Below are 8,461 nucleotides of genomic sequence, written 5' to 3'. Positions count from 1 at the left end.
AGAAATTCTTTGATTTCTTTGATCCAAGTACTAAACTGTAATTGGTTACATGTATCGTAATTATGTTCTTGTAGTTTGTTCTAATTTTAGTGTAACTGAATACTTTCACATTTACCTTACTTTTACATGTACTCTTCTGGCTCTTATTTAAGAAATCTTTTCTTTCCTCAGGAAAATAAATATATTCTATTTTCTTCTAAAAGATTTAATCTCTTAATATAGCTCACATTGAAGTCCTGGATCTACAGGGAATTACTTTCGTTTGTATGATGTAAGAAAGGAAACCAATTTTTTTCTATGAATAAGCAAATTCTTATATGATTTGTTAACTAATTCTACCCTTTTCACTGATCTTCAATGCCAGTTTATTTTTAACGTAATCAGTAAACAGATATAGAAAAATTACGGCATAAAAGAGAAGGGCCACGCTGTACAACTAGAGAAAATACCCTAAAATGATTCTAGAATGGGAGTTTATGGGAGCAGAGTTTTTGTCTTTTTCCTTTGAACTGCTGTGATAACAGAAAATTTTGAAAACCTATTGTAGCAAGCCATGATCTCACAGCTTTGATGCACAGGCTCAGCGTCCATGGCTCACGGGCCCAGCCGCTCTGCAGCATGTGGGATCTTCCCGGACCAGGGCACGAACCCGTGTCCCCTGCATCGGCAGGCGGACTCTCAACCACTGCGCCACCAGGGAAGCTCGATCTCACAGCTTTAAATGTTATTTCTAAACCATGCCATATCTCTACAATTATTAATCTACCCATTTTATAATTGATTAAACTGAATGTTAGAAGAAAATTTCTAAAAGAAATTTAAAAAAGATTCAAATTAAAAGCTCAGTGAAATTTGAGAATATTTTTTATGTAAATTGAGAAATTCTTCTCCAACATAAGGAAGTTATAAAAGAGAACTTAAGGGGCTTCCCTGGTGGCGCAGTGGTTGAGAGTCCGCCTGCGGATGCAGGGGACACGGGTTCGTGCCCTGGTCTGGGAAGATCCCACATGCCGCGGAGCGGCTGGGCCTGTGAGCCATGGCCGCTGAGCCTGCACGTCCGGAGCCTGTGCTCCGCAATGGGAGAGGCCACAGCAGTGAGAGCCCCGCATACCGCAAAAAAAAAAAAAAAAAAAAAGAGAACTTAAGAAGCATGAAGGTTAGACCCAGGAGGTTCACAATACTTTCATTAGGGATTCCAGAAGGAACAAACCACATAGATGGAGAAAAGAAAATAGTGAATGACATGATAGAACAGATTTGTTTGAACTGAGAGTAGATATGAGTCTCTAGGTTAGGAGAATTAACTAAATGCTAGTTAATCCTAATTATCCTAATCTGAAAACATAACATGATAAAACCACAGTAACTGTGGGAGACAAGTGAACTCAGAATTGGAACATGTAAAAGAGACAAAAATACAAATGTATTTGTTGTAAGGAGAAACCTAAGAAGGCCCCCAAGGTTTCCGCCCCTCAGTGTATATATTCCCTCCCCTTGAGTGTGATGGGACCTATGATTATGATGGATTAGCTGCCCTCAACTTGGTTACTTGTCTGTGTAAAGTTGGCACTGGCCTAGCCCACAGCAGCGACAATCCTGCTGGTTTGAAAAAATGAATCACCAGGAGTCCTACAGCCATGAGCACTGGATCCTGTCAACAGCTAGTGAGCCTAAGGAGAGCCCAAAGCCTCATACAAGGTTGCAGCCTCAGCCAACACCTTGATTTTTAGCTGAGACTTGATTTTCACCTTGATTTTCAGCCCAGATTCCTGACCAAGGACACTGTGAGATAATACATTTATGTTGATTTAAACCACTAAAGTTGTGGTAATTTGTAATGGACCAGTGAAAAACTAACACAGATTTTGGTACCTGGAAATGAATTGCTGCTGTAACAAAACCTAAAATGTGGCAGTAGCTTTAGAATCGGGTGGAAGAATTTTGACGCATATGACAGAGAAAGCATAGATTGCCTTGAACAGATTGTTAGTAGAAAGTTGGACTTATGGACACTTTGGTGAGGGTTCAGAAGGAGGTGAGGAATATGTTATCAAAAACTAGAGGAATGAAGGATCCTTGTTATGCTCTTTAGTGGCAGAAAACATAATGAAACTGTCTTCTGCAGTTATGTGGAAAGAAGCAACTTGTTAAGTAGCTAAGGAAACTCCAAACAATTTTGTTGACAGCACTGTCTGATTTCTTTTTGCTGTATATGGTAAACTGTGAAAGGTGAGAGATAAATTTAGGGGGAAAATGTTAAACAAAGAGGAACCAGGACTTTCTGAAAGACCTTTCATATAACAAAAGACACTAAAAGTTAGAAATGGCAGCCAAAGTTATGGCATAGAGAAGAGACTGGTGTGTGATGATCCAACCTTTTGCTAAAACCTCCGACAGGTCAAAACGTCAAAGTATTTAGTCACACAATCACACAAAGGGCCCTTTCAAGAGATTAAAAGTGTTCTTCACAGAACCTCTCCATCAGACCAGAGTGTTTAATCTTCTGGAAGATTTAGTGTGTTGTTGCTCAATCATCTCAGCAGGCCACCAAGATAGACAATAGATTATCTTGAAAAAAATCTTTGGGCCTTGTTTTTGTTCAGTGATGTGAACTCCTGTGAAATACATGGAAGACCCACAAGGTTTCTGAGAAAACTGTTCCAGCAGAAACATGTCTGTTTGGACTAAATTGAATAGAGACAGTACAAAATGAAAAGAAGCTGTTAGATTCCCCCAAATTCTACTGGCATGAAGCGGGTTGATAAAACTACTCAGCCGCAAACACTGGTTACCAACCATAAACAAGGAGGGACATCTCAGAGTGCAGAACCACAAAGTGAGAGAGTGGAATCTGAGTTAACTGAATACGAAGAGTTATTTTTAAATTAAAACTTACAAATTGATACCTGAACTCAAATACCAATGAGCAAAAGGCTACTACATATTTAATGCCAAAGTATAACAGGTCCTATGCTAAACTATAATAGGTATTTTATGCATTATTCCTAACACCTACTATAATTCTGCAAAAAATAAGTATCATTACAGATATGAAATGAGAGGTTTAAAGAGGTTAAGTATCTTGTCTGAGGTTTCAAATAACTTATATGATTACATAACTAAAAAGAATCTCAGAATTATTTAATCCAACGTTTCCCAAAATGTGTTCCTTGTATATTAATATTTAGAAAATTATTCCTTAGTTAAATAAGGTGATGAAAACTAGATTAAACAAATTAAACAGATAGATATTTTTAAACTTCAGTGTGGAGTGAAAGGAATTAAGGCAGCTGGCCCACGATCTATTTCTCTCCCATTACTGTTAGAGTAGGAGACTCATTCTTTCATGTTAACCTGGCTGAAACCCAACCTCCTGGTAAATAGACTCGTCGTCTTTGCCAGGAGTAGAGTCCTTACCTGTGAAATGCTTTTAGGAAGTCTGTGGTTCAGAATTGCTTATAGAAAACAAGCTTAGAATCTATGGGTTTAAAAAGCGTGCCCTCCAGAAATGTCATATAAAATATAAAACTATCTGGTATCCAAGATGGAGTCATTTTACTATCTACATCCTCTAAGTTTGTGAGGTAATAATATGTGTATCTGATTCTAAAAGCTCATCAATATTATGAGCCAGAGAGCATGCATGTGATGTGGTAAGGAAACACATGGGGCACCACTCTCTATGCCCCAGCCTTCTTCCTGTTTCACTTGTGCCATTTGACCACTTTTAAGAAATTATTTGTAAAGCTCAGGAAAGATCTCTGATTTGTGTGTCTGAAGTAACAATCTCATCCTCTGTGTTAACTCAAACGATTTCTCAGAATCTTTAGAATGCTGCTATATATTACAAATAAATTTCCAAGGGAAGAAAAGAGCATTGTCTTTCCCAAAGTTACATTGCTGTGCAATGTTTTATCCACGTGCATTTTCTAGAAAACATTTGGTGTATCACCAACATAGGCCTAATGTTACACTTCTACAAATGGGTGATGCAGAATCCACGGGCTTTAGCCTGGTCTTAAGTGTTGTATTCACATTAATTTGTTGCTGAATAATATTTACTCTGTTATGTAGAAAAAGGATTATATTTTATATAATGTGCAAAACAGAGTAGAACATGCAACTGTTCTATTTTAAAAAATTCTTCATAAAAGGCTAACCGCTAGACTATGAAATTAAATCTAAATCACCATCTTCTCAGCTATAAAAAAGAATGAAATAATGCCATTTACAGCTACATGGATGCAACTAGAGATTATCATACTAAGTGAAGTAAGTCAGAAAGACAAATACCAAATGATATCACTTATATGTGGAATCTGAAGTACGACACAAATGAACCTATCTATGAAACAGAAACAGACTCACAGACATAGAGAACAGACTGGTGGTTGCCAAGGGGGAGGGGGTTGGGGGAGGGATGGAGTGGGAGGTTGGGGTCAGCAGATGTAAGCTATTATATAGAGAATGGATAAACAACAAGGTCCTACTATATTCAATATCCTATGACTAACCATAGTGGAAAAGAATATATAAAAAAGAATGTATATATATGTATAACTGAATTATTTTGTTGTACAGCAGAAATTAATACCACATTGTAAATCAACTATACTTCGATTAAAATAAAAGAAAATTAAAAAAAAAAACAAATCACCATCTATTGCACTGGCAGATATCTGCCAAGCTTCATCTATGAATAATGAATGAGCCCTTTTGCAGGTTGGTCTTAAAAATTTATACCTGGTAAATTCATAGGAAACTCCACACTTCTCCAATAGGTAATGCAGGTATGTATGTATGCATATAATACATATGCTACAGCATGCTGTATAGGGCCTCACAAATGGCCCATGAGTATCTGATAGGCTGTGTGCATTTTATCTGTTTACTATATATGCATATATATTATATATACATACATAAATAAAATTAATTTATTGAAATTTATATTAATTTAAAATTGTATTTATTTTCTGTTATCAAAATTTAGCAGCTTAAAACAACACAAATTTATTATCTCACAGTTTTCCTTGGTCGAGAATCTGAGCACAGGTTAGCAAGGTCCTTGCTTCAGGGTTGCACCCAGCTGAAACCAAAGTCTCGGCCGGGGCTGCAATCTTGTCTAAAGCTTAGGGTTACCTTCCAAGGTGATTTCACTAAGTTAGTGGAGGCTTCTGATGAAATATCCTCCAAAGGAACGGATTGAGAGGAAACCACACTAAGATCTTAAAATCCTTAGAGTCAGGCTTCCCTGGTGGCACAGTGGTTGAGAGTCCGCCTGCCGATGCAAGGGACACGGGTTCGTGCCCCGGTCCGGGAGGATCCCACGTGCAGCGGAGCGGCTGGGCCTGTGAGCCGTGGCTGCTGAGCCTGCGCGTCCGGAGCCTGTGCTCCGCGGCGGGAGAGGCCACAGCAGTGAGAGGGCCGCGTACCGCAAAAAAAAAAAAAAAAAAAAAAAAAAAAAAAATCCTTAGAGTCAAGGCCAGATTAATTCTTAAAGGGGATATTTAAAGGGTGGAAGGAGGCTCTTTCAAAAGACGCTGTGGGACAAACACCAAACATTGCGTGCTTTGTTGTTACCAATTATACCAGAAACACCATTTACTATATGAGCACCTTAATAAGGCACAGACAAGAACCTCTCCTGGTCTTGGTCCTAGAAATCTCATAATTAGGATGTCCTAGACAGTATTGGTTTATGCCTCCTGAACCACGTCTGTCCATTTAGCACTAATCTTGATTCTTTATCATTTAAAAGAAAATAACATTTAACTGTTGCATTATAATAATCTGTGATGGACTTGGCTACTGTCCACTTTTCACTTCCAACTTCTGCCATAGCTTGTCTCACAGTATGCAAGAAGCGTATGTAGTTAAATCTGAAGGGAGGGACTTCCCTGGCGGTCCAGTGGTTGAGACTTTGCCTTCCAATGCAGGGGGTGCAGGTTCAGTCCCTGGTCTGGGAGCTAGGATCCCACAGGCCTCGCGGCCATAAAACAGAAGCAATATTGTAACAAATTCAATAAAGACTCTAAAAAAAAAAAAAAAACTGAAGGGGGCCAACGGTAGCCTGTGTCTCTTTTCCAAATCTGATCTAACTGCTCAGTTTAATGGACAGCAAGCTGGTTGTCAACAGCTGTAAGCAGGTTGTGAGCTGACATAAAAGTCTGGGGTGGAGGAATCCTCCCATTCTTTGCTGCTGTCCCTGGTGCCTGCCCCATGTCAGCTCACCTCAGCCACTTGTGCATGGTCCTTTCTTTCTAAGGGGCCTGGGAGACACACAAGATCAGGTAGAAAAGTCAGAGGGAAACTTGGGAAACTAAAAGTGTAAAAAAACATAACAAAGGCTAAGAAGATCTTGCTGTAGTGGCTTTGTGTGGACTAAATCTATAACTATTTTATTGTTTGTAACTTGTTCTCTTTCTACAATAACCACTTCCAGTGGAAATTATCTGAAAAAATACATTTTAATTAAAAAAATCAAGTCAGAACTGGCTTTTCATTTCTCAAGAAAGCAGATGATAAGTATGTAAAATACCATACTAAGAAAATATATATTTTTCAGAAAAATGCTAGCGACATGGATACTAATAAATGGATAAAATACAAATATATATATAATTATTCTGTTTTCTATTTTTAATATTCAAAGCAAGTAACGGCTGTAAAATTTTTTGCTTTAATAAATATGTATAGCTCACTTTTAGAAATAATTTTACTTCTGAAAATAGGTTCTGAATAGTCAATATAGCAATGTATCAATGCCAATTGTTATTCATTAAATATTTCATAAAATATACAATTTAATTTAATCACTCTCAAATAACCAGCAGTGGACAGTAAATTAGATATTACCCTTCTCATAATTTGTTTTTTTGCTCAACTCTATTATGTGATTTCTTTATATCTTCCCCCATTTAATTATTTAATCGATAAGATGTTAAATAATTATTAATTATTTAATATTTTTTTAATAGGTGCCTTTTTATGCCTGAAAGCTACCATGTATTAAAAGTTCAGGTTCTAAGAACAATTCTACCACTAAAGACTTGTATTATTTGTAGTTTAACAAAATCAGCTTTTGGAACCTCACTTTTTTCACCAATAAAAATATTAGTTTACACTTAAAAGTTTTTAATTACTTTTAATTCTAAGCAGGTAACCTACATTCACTAATTATTTCCTACTTTCTCGGTATGATTCTTTTTCATTGCTATAACAGAGTCTCCAGTATCCTTGTTTTCTGCAACTACTCGTTTTAAATTATGATTCAAATTTGCATTTTGATTCTCTCTATAAAGCTGCCATTGTCGAGGTGAGGGGTGGGTTTGGAGTGATGGTGGTGCATAGACAGGAAAGAAGTTTGAAAACTGCTTATGCCAGTGGAAAATTTCCTTCTTTGCCTCGAGCTTGAGGTTGTCTGAGGCATTATTTCCAAGTCTAGCACTAGTTTCCTGTCAGAGTCATTTAGAGCTCATAGCCATGTTTCTTTGAGAATTGTGATTCAAAATTTTTTTTACCTTAAGTTTCTTATGCATGTTAAAACCCAGATTCTAAGTATGTATAATGTAGTAGTGGCTAGTGTTGAAGAGCTCGGATGTGTTCCTTAAAAGATACTGAGGTTTCCATGTAGAAGCAATACCCAAATTATGACTATTCAAATTATAAATGCATCCGTTGTGTGATTGAGAGGCAGGTCTTTTTAGACTTACCAACTCCACTCTCTGGGAAAAATCCCCACAATATCTGAGATGCAAATGACCTAGAATGATGCCATACATGACTAGTTTTCCACAATTTCTCTTCCCAACCCACCCCTCCACCCTTATCCCCCAGGGCTTTCCCACAGGAAGCGTGACCTGGCGGGTCTGTTGTTGGTCCAGGCATTGTCTTTGGCAACTCCCTCTGCAAGTGCTTCCATGTAAGTGGTACCTGAACCTGATTTTGAAATCCACCACCCTGGAGATCAGAGTTGGGTTAAATACTGTCCATCTCTGTGGACACTGTTCTAAGGTTGATATTGGGAACTAGTACGATTCAAAATGTTCTTCATTTGAAAAAATTAAAAAACCTTTTCTTTTTAAAATAGCTAATTAAAACACAAAGGTTTATAGTGTAGCCTGTTCCTAAGCTAGTGATTGCCTGTAATATTCCCCTTCTGTTCCTCACTGGAGACTCATTTGTTAGCCATATTTTAGTTATTTTTAAAAGGGTGTATTTCTGCTGATTGGGTCGCTGACCCTTCAGTGAGTCATCAGAGGATGCTGGGGTAATCATTCACTGATGACCATTTCCCTTTAAGATAGTTCTGCCTTCGGGGCTGAGCAAGAATGCATAAATTAAAAGGTACAGAGTGGGCTTCTCTAGTGGCGCAGTGGTTGAGAGTCTGCCTGCCAATGCAGGGGACACAGGTTCGTGCCCCTGTCCGGGAAGATCCCACATGCCGCGGAGTGGCTAG

The sequence above is a fragment of the Lagenorhynchus albirostris genome, chromosome 1 (genome assembly GCF_949774975.1).
Source record: "Lagenorhynchus albirostris chromosome 1, mLagAlb1.1, whole genome shotgun sequence".
NCBI lineage: Eukaryota > Metazoa > Chordata > Mammalia > Artiodactyla > Delphinidae > Lagenorhynchus > Lagenorhynchus albirostris.
Note: the sequence above shows the minus strand (reverse complement) of the source record.